Genomic DNA, 16,100 nt, shown 5'->3' on the forward strand with positions numbered 1-16,100 from the left:
TAGGTGTTAGTAGGGTAGATATAGGGCTGTACCAGTGTGAGTTGTATAGGTGTTAGTAGGGTAGATATGCGGGTGTACCAGTATGAGTTGTATAGGTGTTAGTAGGGTAGATATGAGGGTGTACCAGGTGTGAGTATTATAGGTGTCAGTAGTGTAGATATGAGGGTGTACCAGTGTGAGTTGTATAGGTGTTAGTAGGGTAGATATGAGGGTGTACCAGTGTGAGTTGTATAGGTGTCAGTAGTGTAGATATGATGGTGTACCAGTATGAGTTGTATAGGTGTTAGTAGGGTAGATATGAGGGTGTACCAGTGTGAGTATTATAGGTGTCAGTAGTGTAGATATGAGGGTGTACCAGTGTGAGTTGTATAGGTGTTAGTAGGGTAGATATGCGGGTGTACCAGTATGAGTTGTATAGGTGTTAGTAGGGTAGATATAGGGCTGTACCAGTGTGAGTTGTATAGGTGTTAGTAGGGTAGATATGAGGGTGTACCAGTGTGAGTATTATAGGTGTCAGTAGTGTAGATATGCGGGTGTACCAGTATGAGTTGTATAGGTGTTAGTAGGGTAGATATGCGGGTGTACCAGTATGAGTTGTATAGGTGTTAGTAGGGTAGATATAGGGCTGTACCAGTGTGAGTTGTATAGGTGTTAGTAGGGTAGATATGCGGGTGTACCAGTATGAGTTGTATAGGTGTTAGTAGGGTAGATATAGGGCTGTACCAGTGTGAGTTGTATAGGTGTTAGTAGGGTAGATATGAGGGTGTACCAGGTGTGAGTATTATAGGTGTCAGTAGTGTAGATATGCGGGTGTACCAGTATGAGTTGTATAGGTGTTAGTAGGGTAGATATGCGGGTGTACCAGTATGAGTTGTATAGGTGTTAGTAGGGTAGATATAGGGCTGTACCAGTGTGAGTTGTATAGGTGTTAGCAGGGTATATATGAGGGTGTACCTGTGTATGTCTTCATTTCCCCTCTCCCCAACCCCAGTGTATATGTCTACATGTTCTTTCCCTCCTCCCCCCCCCCAGTCATCAGTGTGTGATTACTTTTCATGTTCACGTTCCCCCTCCAGTATGTCTCCATTTAAGCAAAGTGTGTATGTCTCCCCAGGCCCCAGTGTGTCTCTGTATCATCTTTTGTGTGTGTGTCTGGCCTTGGTTTTTCTCCTTCCTTTGCCGGTGTCTTCCATTACTCCTCTTATATCTCTGCCCTCACCTAATTCTATGAGTTACCTCCTACCATCCATACATCACCCACCTTTGCATTGTGTCCCTAACAAACCACTGTTCCTCTTACCCTGCTTTTCCTTCTGCCACCCCTTTTCTTTCACTTGTCCCTTTTACTGTTACTATGTACTAATGTGTTCATTACTATGCAGTTTTGATTCAGGAGTCCTTTCATTATGACCAATTTTACATTTATAGCCATGTCAACATTTTATATTTCTACCCTTTATCTCTAGTCTCTATAGCAATTGGGAGGCCGCCAGCATCATCAACCCCGCCAACATAAAGCATGCCACCGCCCCCAGCCAGACCAATGAAGTGATAGCACACGGTACCTTCCAATGGAGAGGCCGCAAGCATCCACTAACCTGACCAACGGGGAAGCCCAGCACCCACAACCTGACCAACAGGGATGATCCCAACACAAACGTTAGAAAGACCATGCCAGGTCTGTCAAAGCTTGTGTTCCCAGATTGGGCTAGAGGCTGGAGTGGTGACTGAGTGCAGGAAGCTGGCAGGCCTAATAAGTGAATCAAGCCCGTGTCACGGGTGAAACGCGTCTTCCGTGTGCTCACCGTTTGTCCCCTTTTGCCATTGAATGCCGTACATCCACTACAACCAGCCGCCGCCTCGCTGCCCAGTGTCCGTACCAGCCCTGCCGAGTTACATCATCCCATTACCAGGACTGTCTCCGGATTACGACCTGATCTCAACGGTAATACTTATCCTGGCATTACGGCTGCACGAGCCTCACCGCCCGAATGAGGATGCCCATTACCAAGCTCGTGAGACTGTCTGCAGTGCGTGGACATCTCTTACACCATGCCGCTTAATTTGGGTGCTTACTTACCATCCTTGAGACTGTCCGGTACACGTGCCGCATTTTCTGGAGTGTGGCCATATTATAGGGGGACTCTTCACCTCACCTCATATCAGGACCGTTACCTACATCTGGGGCCCTTCCCCTTTGACTATCTTGCGGGTAATATCTTATCATTTGTTGATTTAATCTCGGCAGTGCAATCTTATCTTATCACTTGTTAATTTAACCTCGGCAGTGCAATTCATCTCATTTCATCCAATTTAATTGATTTAATTCATTTTCCCCTTTAGACCTAGTGACGACGTGCATTATTTCACTGGGTATATTTGGGCAGTGCCAATCGATACCCCCACCTAAAAACCCCCCCTTTTTCTTTCTCAAATTACTCTCATAAGTTACATTTAAGATTCTTGTGTTAATACATATTTAACCATCTCCTTATATACTACTTTACCAGTGAATACGGTGTTATTAAATGCAATGATAGCTATTATACTGAGTATCCCACAACCATTTACTTATGGGAGGCTATGAGGCACTTTTGACTACGATAGGATTTACAAGGTATACACATGAGTAGATCATATGGTCTTTTGTGACCTAGTATCAGCAACATTGGTAAAGTATCTTTCTTCTTCTGGGCTCAATCACGGAGCACTGGCAACATTGTTGTTACATTTCAAACACTGATACTATGTTCCTTGCATTTGTGTGAAGATTTTATTATTACCTATCATTGGTACCTGTTCATGTTTGTTTATATAAAGAATCTTATTTGAGATATTGTCCAAAATTGATATGCATTTATCATTGTTAAACCTTTGGTGGGGAATTAATATCTTTTAGGCACAATTATCTGTTTCATCCTTTATATCTCCTTTCGTGGACTCTCACCATTGATTCAGGGATTATCCCTGTCTAACATTGGCAGCAGATCCACCTTTTTCTTTATACTATACATTTAGTGAACTCTCATCAGTGATTCCAGAGTCCTTGTCATCATTCGCAATCCTCTACTATCATACCACACTGGAAACGCCCGAAGCCGTCCGATCTTGGAAGCTAATCAGTGTCGGGCTGGGTTAGTACTCTAGTGGGTGACCATTGAGGAATACCCGGTGTTGTAGAGCTCACATTGGTCCGTTACGCTCTAGGTCTAACACTGACAGCAGATTCACACTGCTATCTTTTTCCTATCTGCTCTATCCCCTGTTCAAATAGCGTGAAAATTATCACTTGAATATACTTTGATTTTGAACGGATACAGGGCCAGCCAGTTTCGGCAGCCCAAGCATCATCTGGAGGATTTACATTTTGATTTATAATTTTTTTTGGCATTCTTACTATATTTATGCAATTGGGACTGATTATGCTAATTTCAGCATTGACTTGTTACTAATTGAACATTTATTTACTTTATATCATAAATTTGTGTTATTGAGGATTAATATAATTTTTGTAATTCCTAATTTCATCATACATTGGATTGTTACCTTATTTGACGACTATATATATTTTTATTCCATGATGCTAATAAAAGTTACATTTTATACTTAGATTTCTCCTTATTGATCCATGTAATATCTATATTATCATTTAAAAGTAAAGGGTGCGCCCACAAAAGAGTCTCTCTTTTTTCTTCACTGTTTTTGTTAGCAGCCCCATTGACTCTGGGTGCACCGCCAAATCATAACTGGAAAACGTTGTTTTCTCTATAACTGTTAATTTTGGTTTATTTGATTAATTTTACTATATTTTCTACACACCGGTGCGGTATCTATCCAAATACAAGTAGGCCTAATAAAGTTCCTGCACATGAGCAGGGAATGGGAGGTGGACTTAGGTTATCAAGATTGAATGCTAAACTGGCACCAGTTTAGCTGGTTACTGCACTGGACCTGTAATACTGGATACTGGGATGAAGCAGTTACACTGGGTGCCAGGCTAGCACAGGCTAGACTTGTTACCTGACTGGTACTGTAATACTGATATTACAGGCTGGAAACCGGTACACTGGGTGCCTGTCTGGGACCGGCTAGGCTGGTTACTGGACCGGACCTGTAATACTGGATACCGGGCTGGAAGCAGTTATGCTGGGTGCAGGACTGGACCTGTTATACTGGATACAAGGCTGGAAGCAGTTGAGCGGAGTGCCAGGCTGGGACCGCCTAACTTTGTACTGGGCTGGGACTGGTTATGCTAAGTGCCGCGCTGGTGCTGGCTAAACTTAGTACTGGGCTGGGACCAACTAAACTTGGTACCTGGCTGGGAACGGTTATACTTGGTCCTGGCTAGAACCAGCTAAACAGCAGTGGATTATCCAGGCTGATATTAAAATACTCTTTGCTGGCTAGGACCAGTAGTGCTCCTTTGGGAGAATTAAACCTGACTGGAAATGGTAGTGAAGTTCTCTAAGCTGGGATCAAAAGTGCTACTGAAGAGCTATAGCTAAACCAAGATGTCTGGAGCTGAGGGATGTAGTTAGAGAACGACGTTGCACTGGCATCTTTCTTTGCCAGAGCCTCAGAAAGACTTCAAATAGGAGTTGCTCATCCCTAATGGCGGTTGGAGTCATGTGGACCGGGACTAATGCACCATTGGCTGATCGGCGGTCAGATAATTACAGATGGCGGTGTCCAGAGGACGGAGCTGGCAGGAGACACCAGGAGCATGGGCGGCCTGACAACCACTAGCACCCTCTAAATAACCATTAGAGAGGACGCCAGGAGTGTCGAGACTGTCTTCAGTGTTTCTGCCTACATCTGAATTGCACACACAGAAACATGGCGCCAGCATCACAGCCATTCTGTGATACCATAGGCTCACTCACTCTACGCTTCTCGGATATGCATTGATGCTGAGATTTTTCGATGGCTCTGGTGGGCGTCTTTATTACTTTTTGGGTGGCTGCTTCACTTGTGTTGTTTCTGTGGTCCGTAAGCATAAAGATTCACAACTGTGTAAGCTTAAGCATACAAATTGGAATCAGGCCCTGTGTTCCCAGTGTTATGCAGCACTATATGCAAGGATGGACTCCAGCTACCCTATCAACTTTTTGTAGGGTACTTTTTTAGAACTTAAATGAGGTGATGTAGCTGCTGACAACTATAATAACTATATATATATATATATATATATATATATATATATAGAGAGAGAGAGAGAGAGAGAGAGAGAAATAAGATTTTGTCCACCATAATACATTCACAATTAGGGCCTGATTCTGAGATACTGTAGATGCAGCGGTGGCTGTATGTAAGGCTTTTGCCATAGTTACGTCTGTGACTTGCGGCAAGTGCCGTTACAGAGCCCTTCCGTGGTGTACACCCATGTGTCCGAATGTGCAAGGACTGAGGGCCTAATTCAGACCTGATCGCTAGGGTGCGTTTTTGGCATCCCTGCAATCAGGTAGTCGTCGCCTACGTGAGGAGGGAGAATTCGCTGTGCAGGTGTGCGAGTGCATGTGCAGAGAGCTACACAAACAAAAGTTTGTGCAGTCTCTGCACAGCCCAGGACTTACTCAGCCGCTGCGATGATCGGGGTCGGAGCTGACTTCCGAAACCCTCCTTCCAAATGCCTGGATCCTCCTGCGTTTTTCCGGACGCTCCTCTAAAACGGTCTGTTGCCACCCACAAATGGCCTCTTCCTGTCAGTCACCTTGCGATCGCCCGTGTGATTGCTTTGTTCGCATCATCCCGGTGCTCCCCATGGATGCGGACCGACGCCCCTGTGCATTGCAGTGCATATGCATGCGCAGTTCAGACCCGATCCGCCGCTGTGCGAAAACGCACAGCAGCGATTGGGTCTGAATTAGGCCCTGAGACACCCAGTTTAAGCGTCTTTAAAAAAACACTCATATACCGATTGGTGTGCCTTTAGGTGCTACCACTGGTTACCAGGCCCGGCAGAACCCGCTCAGCAAAGGGATGCAGAACAGGTAGGCGCCAGGCTGGAGAGGCGCTATCCCTGCTCTGCAACCCTCTGCTGTCAGTGTCTATTGGTGTATTTGTTAAAAAGCGGCGTCCTCTCCGGAGTGGGCCATGCAGCAGCTTCAGCAAACTCCCCCCACCTCCCAGCGTGATTACACAGTAAGCACAGCCCCCACATGTTCCATAGCAGGCAGCACCTCATAGTGCTGTGCTGCGGCCAGTTACACCATTCCCCTCTCCTGCCGCAATGAAGAACAGCTGCGTTCGTCGGCGCACAAGGGGAAACACGCTCACCTGGACCTCAGTAAGTAGACCAGCATCGTTGTGGGCGCTGAGCCACAAATCCAGCAACCTGAGTGGGAGGCTCTGAGTGCTGCACAGCAGTTAAGGTCACTGGGCATGCCACGAGGCTGCAAGTGCCTGGGATAGCATAGTAGCATGCCCACTGAGGATGTCATGATATTGCAGACACCCGGAAGTCTCACTGTACCACTCCCCAACACGTGTTCTGTCAGTGCGTCACTCCCCCATGTTCTGTCACTACGTCACGCCCCCATGTTTTGTCACTGCACCACCCCCCCATGTTCGGTCACTGCATCACCCCCCCCCCCATGTTCGGTCACTGTGTCATCTCCCCCATGTTTTGTCGCTGTCACCCCCTTCCGTGTTCTGTCGCGATGTCACCCCCTCCCGTGTTCTGTTGCTGTCACCCACTGTTCTGTCACTGTCATCCCCGTGTTCTGTTACTGTGTCACCCCCCTCTGTGTTCTGTTCCAGTGTGTCAAACACTCCTTCTGTGTTCTATCCCAGTCACTGTGTCACCCAGTTACTGTGTCAACCCCACCCCCTGCGTTCTCTCTCCCAGACACTGTTGCCCCTCCCATGGATACCCTGGACAGGGCGGTAACTAGCGCTGTGTCAGCGGTGCCTGGCACAAAGCACATATGCACTGTGGGAGCAGACCTGCTGGCAACAACCTCACATCCCATGTCCATCTGTCCGCCGCATGGTACTGTAGCTGCAGCGCCCAGCTACTTGTGACATAGGTAGTCAGGCAGTGCTGCAGATTCCCGTCCTTCATTATGGTCCGCCCCTCCCGGCCACAATGTATAAAAGGGGTCTCTACCTGGCGTAATAAGTAAAAGGCGACTCTACCTGGCGTAATGTGTAAAAGGGGACTACCTGGTGTAATGTGTAAAAGGGGACTACCTGGTGTAATGTGTAAAAGGGGACTCTACCTTGAGTAATGTATATAAGTGGTACTACAGTGTGGCGTAATTTGAATAATGGAGACTACTGTGCGGAGTAATAAGAATTGGTATTATTTTGTGACCATGGCCCTACCCCATGAAGCCATGTCCCTATATTTTTGCCACGCACTTTCGGTACACACTGTCCCTGTTTTAAATATGGGGGGAAGGTGGGCACCAATTCTCTTTCTGGCACAGGGCACCAAAATGTCTAGCTCTGACCCTGCAGCCTGTTGAATGCAACTTCTCCAGAAATCTGCTCTGTTTACCAGATCCAGTAGACCAGCAGCAGCTGCAGACCCTTCTGTTTCTATGGCGTGTTAAGGTCTCTTACTGCCAGTCTGCTGCTGGTCACTGATGATAGTGCAGGTACAGGTATCTCACCCTTCCCCCTCCGCGCCTCTTGGGTCAACCTGTCTGTCAGACACCGGCACTGTGCGGAAGCGATGCCTGGCACAAGCTGTCCCTTTGTGAAATATAGAAGAGAGGGCGCAAATTTATAGTTTGCAGGGGGGCGCCGAACACCCTAGCACCGGCCCTGCTGGTAACCATCAAAATTTGTGCACAATAAAGCATCTTTGTATGGAACCACTTTCAGCAGCATGCCTGCGACACTCCCATAAGACGCAGCTTCTCTATGCACACACCTCTCTGCCACCACCCACAAAAGGCCAATACATTTCTGAGAATGTGGGTCTTAATCGGTAGTGACTCAGACAATTGGGACACTTGTGTGCTAAAAAAAATTGTTCCACAGTGTCCGACTTGACACATGGCGTGTGACTAAATCTGGTCTTTAATGTGAATTATCTTACTTACTGTAGAGGAAGCAATGGTGTATCTGCACACACACAATTTATCAAATAATGGAACATAAGTTCCAAAAAAACCCTATCGGTTATTGGTAATTACCATTCCTTATGGGGGTGCTACCCACTACAGCTATAGTAAATACAGAAAAGGAGAGAAAAAAGGTTGTATTACAGGTGCACATGAGAGGAGTGATCTAGTTGTCACATCTACTTAAAACTTAACTTTTATTATTTATTCATAAAAATAATGGGAACTAACATACATAAACTATGAGTTTAGGCGAAACATAGAGGTTAAAAAATAATTGACATAGACAAAACATACAAGAGTGCAATGAAAGTTAATAAATGTGATTAAAGATTAAAAATGTGTCCACGTGTTTATTCTAATATGTATTTGGTATTTATCACACGTCGAGCCAGTAGTCCCTTATTAATTTATTAATCCACAATTTGTCTCCCAGACAAATTGTGGATTAATAAATGAATAAGGGACTACTGGCTCGACGTGTGATAAATACCAAATACATTTGGACATTAGAATAAACACGTGGACACACATTTTTAATCTTTAATCACATTTATTAACTTTCATTGCACTCTTGTATGTTTTGTCTATGTCAATAATTTTTTAACCTCTATGTTTCGCCTAAACTCATAGTTTATGTATGTTAGTTCCCATTATTTTTATGAATAAATAATAAAAGTTAAGTTTTAAGTAGATGTGACAACTAGATCACTCCTCTCATGTGCACCTGTAATACAACCTTTTCTCTAACGTCCTAGTGGATGCTGGGGACTCCGTAAGGACCATGGGGAAAGACGGGCTCCGCAGGAGACAGGGCACTTTAAGAAAGAATTAGGAATACTGGTGTGCACTGGCTCCTCCCTCTATGTCCCTCCTCCAGACCTCAGTTAGAATCTGTGCCCGGACGAGCTGGGTGCACTTCAGTGAGCTTTCCTGAGCTTGCTAATAAGAAAGTATTTTGTTAGGATTTTTTATTTTCAGAGAGATCTGCTGGCAACAGACTCTCTGCTACGTGGGACTGAGGGGAGAGAAGCAGCCCTACTCACTGTGGATAGGTCATGCTTCTTAGGCTACTGGACACCATTAGCTCCAGAGGGATCGAACACAGGAACGCACCCTTGGTCGTCCGATCCCGGAGCTGCGCCGCCGTCCCCCTCGCAAAGCCAGAAGCCGGCGTGAGAAGCAAGAAGACTTCGAAAGTGGCGGCAGAAGACTCCAGTCTTCATATGAGGTAGTGCACAGTACTGCAGCTGTGCGCCATTGCTCCCACATTAAACCCGCACACTCCGGTCACTGTAGGGTGCAGGGCGCAGGGGGGGGGGGGGGCGCCCTGGGCAGCAATTAAGTACCTCTTGGCATAAAGGAGCATATATACAGTTGGGCACTGTATATATGCATGAGCCCCCGCCATTATTTTACACAAAATCGCGGGACAGAAGCCCACCGCTGAGGGGACGGGGCTTCTTCCTCAGCACTCACCAGCGCCATTTTCTCTCCACAGCTCCGCTGAGAGGAAGCTCCCCAGGCTGTCCCCTGCAGAATCACGGTAGAAAGAGGGTAAAAAGAGAGGGGGGGGGGGGGGGGACACATAAATTTAGCGCAAAATCAGTGTATGCAGCAGCTACTGGGAAAACACTAAGTTACTGTGTAAATCCTGGGTCATATAGCGCTGGGGTGTGTGCTGGCATACTCTCTCTCTGTCTCTCCAAAGGGCCTTGTGGGGGTTCTGTCCTCAAATAGAGCATCCCCTGTGTGTGTGGTGTGTCGGTACGCTTGTGTCGACATGTTTGACGAGGAAGGCTATGTGGAAGCAGAGCAGGTGCAAATGAATGTGGTGTCTCCGCCGACGGCGCCGACACCTGATTGGATGGATATGTGGAAGGTGTTAAATGATAATGTAAACTCCTTGCATAAAAGGTTGGATAAAGCTGAAGCCTTGGGACAGTCAGGGTCTCAACCCATGCCTGATCCTACAGCGCAGAGGCCGTCAGGGTCTCAGAAGCGCCCACTATCCCAAATTTTTGACACAGATATCGACACGGATTCTGACTCCGGTGTCGATGGCGATGATGCAAAGTTGCAGCCTAAAATGGCTAAAGCCATCCGCTACATAATTATAGCAATGAAGGATGTATTGCACATCTCAGAGGAAAACCCTGTCCCTGACAAGAGGGTTTATATGTTTGGGGAAAAAAGGCAAGAGGTGACTATTCCCCCTTCACATGAGTTAAATGAGTTATGTGAAAAAGCTTGGGATTCTCCTGATAGGAAAGTGCAGATTTCCAAATGGTTACTTATTGCGTATCCTTTCCCGCCAACGGACAGGTTACGCTGGGAATCATCCCCTAGGGTAGACAAAGCTTTGACACGCTTATCTAAGAAGGTAGCCCTGCCGTCACAGGATACGGCCACCCTAAAAGATCCTGCGGATAGAAAGCAGGAAGGTATCCTGAAGTCCGTTTATACACATTCAGGTACCCTATTAAGGCCGGCAATTGCGTCGGCCTGGATGTGTAGTGCTGTAGCAGCATGGACAGATACTCTATCTGAGGAACTTGATACCTTGGACAAGGATACTATATTACTGACCCTGGGGCATATAAAAGACGCTGTCCTATATATGAGGGATGCCCAGAGAGACATTTGCCTACTGGGCTCTAGAATAAATGCAATGTCGATTTCTGCCAGAAGGGTCCTGTGGACTCGGCAATGGACCGGTGATGCCGACTCAAAAAAGCACATGGAGGTTTTACCTTATAAGGGTGAGGAATTGTTTGGGGACGGTCTCTCGGACCTAGTTTCCACAGCTACGGCTGGGAAGTCAAATTTTTTACCATATATTCCCTCACAACCTAAGAAAGCACCGTATTACCAAATGCAGTCCTTTCGATCACAAAGAGGCAAGAAAGTCCGAGGTGCGTCTTTTCTTGCCAGAGGCAGGAGTAGAGGAAAGAAGCTGCACAATACAGCTAGTTCCCAGGAACAGAAGTCCTCCCCGGCTTCCACTAAATCCACCGCATGACGCTGGGGCTCCACAGGTGGAGCCAGGAGCGGTGGGGGCGCATCTCCGAAATTTCAGCCACCAGTGGGTTCGCTCACGGGTGGATCCCTGGGCTATACAGATTGTGTCTCAGGGATACAAGCTGGAATTCGAAGTGATGCCCCCTCACCGTTACCTCAAATCGGCCCTGCCAGCTTCCCCCATAGAAAGGGAAGTAGTGTTAGCGGCAATTCACAAATTATATCTCCAGCAGGTGGTGGTAAAGGTTCCCCTCCCTCAACAGGGAAGGGGTTACTATTCCACAATGTTGTGGTACCGAAACCGGACGGTTCGGTCAGACCCATATTGAATTTAAAATCCCTGAACATTTACCTGAAAAGGTTCAAGTTCAAGATGGAATCGCTCAGGGCGGTCATTGCAAGCCTGGAAGAGGGGGATTTTATGGTGTCTCTGGACATAAAGGATGCTTACCTGCATGTCCCCATTTATCCACCTCATCAGGAGTACCTCAGATTTGTGGTACAGGATTGTCATTACCAATTCCAGACGTTGGCGTTTGGTCTGTCCACGGCACCGAGAATATTTACCAAGGTAATTGCAGAAATGATGGTGCTTCTGCGAAAAGCAACGAGTTACAATTATCCCATACTTGGACGATCTCCTCATAAAGGCGAGGTCCAGAGAGCAGTTGCTGATCAGCGTAGCACACTCTCGGGAGGTGTTGCAACAGCACGGCTGGATTCTGAATATTCCAAAGTCGCAGCTGATTCCTACGACGCGTCTGCCCTTCCTGGGCATGATTCTGGACACAGACCAGAAGAAGATGTTTCTCCCGGCGGAGAAGGCCCAGGAGCTCGTGACTCTGGTCAGAGACCTCTTAAAACCGAAACGGGTGTCGGTGCATCAATGCACGTGAGTCCTGGGAAAGATGGTGGCGTCATACGAAGCCATTCCCTTCGGCAGGTTCCATGCGAGGACCTTTCAGTGGGATCTGTTGGACAAGTGGTCCGGATCGCATCTTCAGATGCATCGGCTGATCACCCTATCCCCCAGGGCCAGGGTGTCTCTTCTGTGGTGGCTGCAGAGTGCTCACCTTCTCGAGGGCCGCAGGTTCGGCATACAGGACTGGGTCCTGGTGACCACGGATGCAAGCCTCCGAGGATGGGGGGCAGTCACTCAGGGAAGAAATTTCCAGGGGCTTTGGTCAAGTCAGGAGACTTGTCTGCACATAAATATCCTGGAACTAAGGGCCATATACAACACCCTGAGTCAAGCGGAGCCTCTGCTCCGCAACCAACCGGTGCTGATTCAGTCAGACAACATCACCACAGTGGCTCATGTAAACTGTCAGGGCGGCACAAGAAGCAGGGTGGCGATGGCAGAAGACACCAGAATTCTTCGCTGGGCGGAGAATCACGTGCAAGCACTGTCAGCAGTGTTCATTCCGGGAGTGGACAACTGGGAAGCAGACTTCCTCAGCAGGCACGACCTCCACCCGGGAGAGTGGGGACTTCATCAAGAAGTCTTCACACAGATTACAAATCGATGGGAACTGCCACAGGTGGACATGATGGCATCCCGCCTCAACAAAAAGCTACAAAGGTATTGCGCCAGGTCAAGAAACCCTCAGGCGATAGCTGTGGACGCACTAGTGACACCGTGGGTGTTCCAGTCGGTTTTTGTGTTTCCTCCTCTTCCTCTCATACCCAAGGTGCTGAGAATCGTAAGAAAAAGAGGAGTGAGAACAATACTCATTGTTCCGGATTGGCCAAGAAGGACTTGGTATCCGGAACTGCAAGAAATGCTCACAGAGGACCCATGGCCTCTGCCTCTCAGACAGGATCTGTTGCAACAGGGGCCCTGTCTGTTCCAAGACTTACCGCGGCTGCGTTTGACGGCATGGCGGTTGAACGCCGGATCCTAACGGAGAAAGGCATTCCAGATGAGGTTATTCCTACGCTGATAAAGGCTAGGAAGGACGTGACAGCAAAACATTATCACCGTATATGGCGAAAATATGTTGCTTGGTGTGAGGCCAGGAAGGCCCCTATAGAGGAATTCCAGCTGGGCCGTTTCCTTCACTTCCTACAGTCGGGAGTGACTATGGGCTTAAAATTAGGGTCCATTAAGGTCCAGATTTCGGCCCTATCCATTTTCTTTCAAAAGGAACTGGCTTCTCTTCCTGAAGTTCAGACGTTTGTAAAGGGAGTGCTGCATATTCAGCCCCCTTTTGTGCCACCAGTGGCACCTTGGGATCTTAACGTGGTGTTGAGTCTCCTGAAATCTCACTGGTTTGAGCCACTTAAGACTGTGGAGTTAAAATATCTCACGTGGAAGGTTGTCATGCTATTGGCCTTAGCTTCGGCTAGGCGTGTGTCAGAATTGGCGGCTTTGTCATATAAAAGCCCCTATCTGGTTTTCCATATGGACAGGGCAGAATTACGGACTCGTCCGCAATTTCTGCCGAAGGTGGTGTCATCTTTTCATTTGAACCAACCTATTGTGGTGCCTGCGGCTACTCGTGACTTGGAGGATTCCAAGTTACTAGATGTAGTCAGGGCTTTGAAGATTTATGTAGCCAGAACGGCTGGAGTCAGGAAAACTGACTCGCTGTTTATCCTGTATGCATCCAACAAGCTGGGTGCTTCTGCTTCAAAGCAAACTATTGCTCGCTGGATCTGTAACACGATTCAGCAGGCTCATTCTGTGGCTGGATTGCCGCCTCCAAAATCAGTAAAAGCCCATTCCACAAGGAAGGTGGGTTCTTCTTGGGCGGCTGCCCGAGGGGCCTCGGCATTACAGCTTTGCCGAGCAGCTACTTGGTCGGGTTCAAACACTTTTGCAAAATTCTACAAGTTTGATACCCTGGCTGAGGAGGACCTTGTGTTTGCTCATTCGGTGCTGCAGAGTCATCCGCACTCTCCCGCCCGTTTGGGAGCTTTGGTATAATCCCCATGGTCCTTACGGAGTCCCCAGCATCCACTAGGACGTTAGAGAAAATAAGATTTTACTTACCGGTAAATCTATTTCTCGTAGTCCGTAGTGGATGCTGGGCGCCCGTCCCAAGTGTGGACTTCTTCTGCAATACTTGTATATAGTTATTGCTTAAATAAGGGTTATGTTATGGTTGCATCAGGTTTGTCTGATGCTCTGTTGTTGTTCATACTGTTAACTGGGTAAGTTTATCACGAGTTATACGGTGTGATTGGTGTGGCTGGTATGAGTCTTACCCTGGATTCCAAAATCCTTTACTTGTACTGTCAGCTCTTCCGGGCACAGTTTCCTTAACTGAGGTCTGGAGGAGGGACATAGAGGGAGGAGCCAGTGCACACCAGTATTCCTAATTCTTTCTTAAAGTGCCCTGTCTCCTGCGTAGCCCCTCTTTCCCCATGGTCCTTACGGAGTCCCCAGCATCCACTACGGACTACGAGAAATAGATTTACCGGTAAGTAAAATCTTATTTTTTCTCTCCTTTTCTGTATTTACTGTAGAGGAATCAGGCCCTTAAAGTGTATAGTCTTACTTAGAAATATGGGCCTAATTCAGACCTGATCGCAGCAGCAAATTTGTTAGCTAATGGGCAAAACCATGGGGGTAATTCAGACCTGATCGCTCGCTAGCATTTTTTGCAGCGCTGCGATCAGGTCAGAACTGCGTATGCACTGCAGTGCCCAGGTGCGTCGCATGGGTACAAAGCGGATCATTGCTGTGCGATGGGTTTTACGAAGAATCCATTCGCACAGCCGATCACAAGGAGATTGACAGGAAGAAGGAGTTTGTGGGTGGCAACTGACCATTTCCAGGGAGTGGTTGGGAAAGCGCAGACGTGTCCAAGCATTAAAACCAAAAACCAAATATAAGCGCTAGACTGGAGTGTGTGTCAGCTGTCACAATTTTACCTCAATTAGTACTAATCTTCCCTATTGTGGACTGCTGCCCTCAAAAAATGGGTTGTTGAATCCCACTAGTTATACCACCAAACGAAAAAACAAATTGAAGGCGCTGTCCAGAATAGAGACTATTTATTAAAATAATTTGTGATTAGACATGAAAAATAATATACCCTTTTGCTACTATTCTTCAATTATTCAATAAAACATCAAATTTATTAAAAAAAACACTTGGCTTAAAATGTACTACTAGCACAGCTGTGTACAATAGTTACACTTGTTAATAAATCAACACTGGCTACACCATCTGAAACAATTGTTTCATATTCCATACCACAGTGAAACACTATTCATTTCAATACAGCCTACTGAAACCTATAAATCCAGACTTATCTAGAGGATTAAAATACCGCATACAATAGTATTTATAATTGCTTATATCCTCCCGCTGGTAGAAGGTAATTATTATTCACAGTGCTGTTGAAATAAAATCCATCAAATGAGGTGAAAAGCTGTCAGTTTTACTGATCTCGTTTGTATATGATTTTAACGGACGTCCCCGTTTACTGACACTTTCAAATGACAATTGTGTTGTGGAGACTGTCAGATGTAATTCACAGCCAATTGTTGAGCCGCTATGGCTATCTGTAATTAATGCTCACCCGTGTCTTTTCAAATCTGGCCGCCTAGAGCTGCATCTCCCGTCAAGCGTTCGTCCCCACGTTTAAGCTCGGCGGTTCCACCGCTGACCTCTGCGCCAGAGGTCTCACAGTGGAAGTCTCGTAGTCCGCCTCCAATATAATTAGGTGCAGGCAGTTGGAACCGGGGCACTCTTTCGGCTGATACGGGGGCGGCTTTAGCGGCTGACCAGGATCACCTCACGATCTCCGGGAGTAAAACGAATTCTCACCGGCACTTGGAGATTAATCTCGTTTCAGATGGTTGTATCCATAAGTGTAGGGGTAACACTTAACGCGTTTCTCAGCCTCGTGTTAATGGCTGTTTCATCAGAAGTTCCAACTGCCTGCACCTAATTATATTGGAGGCGGACTACGAGACTTCCACTGTGAGACCTCCGGCGCAGAGGTCAGTGGTGGAACCGCCGAGCTTAAACGTGGGGACGAACGCTTGACGGGA

The 16,100-nt window shown here is 47.0% G+C and overlaps 1 pseudogene; it reads left to right on the forward strand.

Annotated features, from left to right (window-relative positions):
• The first annotated feature begins 3,064 nt into the window (after nucleotides 1-3,064).
• LOC134963293 (5S ribosomal RNA) lies at nucleotides 3,065-3,183 on the forward strand (annotated as a pseudogene).
• Nucleotides 3,184-16,100: the final 12,917 nt, after the last annotated feature.

The sequence above is a fragment of the Pseudophryne corroboree genome, chromosome 9 (genome assembly GCF_028390025.1).
Source record: "Pseudophryne corroboree isolate aPseCor3 chromosome 9, aPseCor3.hap2, whole genome shotgun sequence".
Classification (NCBI taxonomy): Eukaryota; Metazoa; Chordata; class Amphibia; order Anura; family Myobatrachidae; genus Pseudophryne; species Pseudophryne corroboree.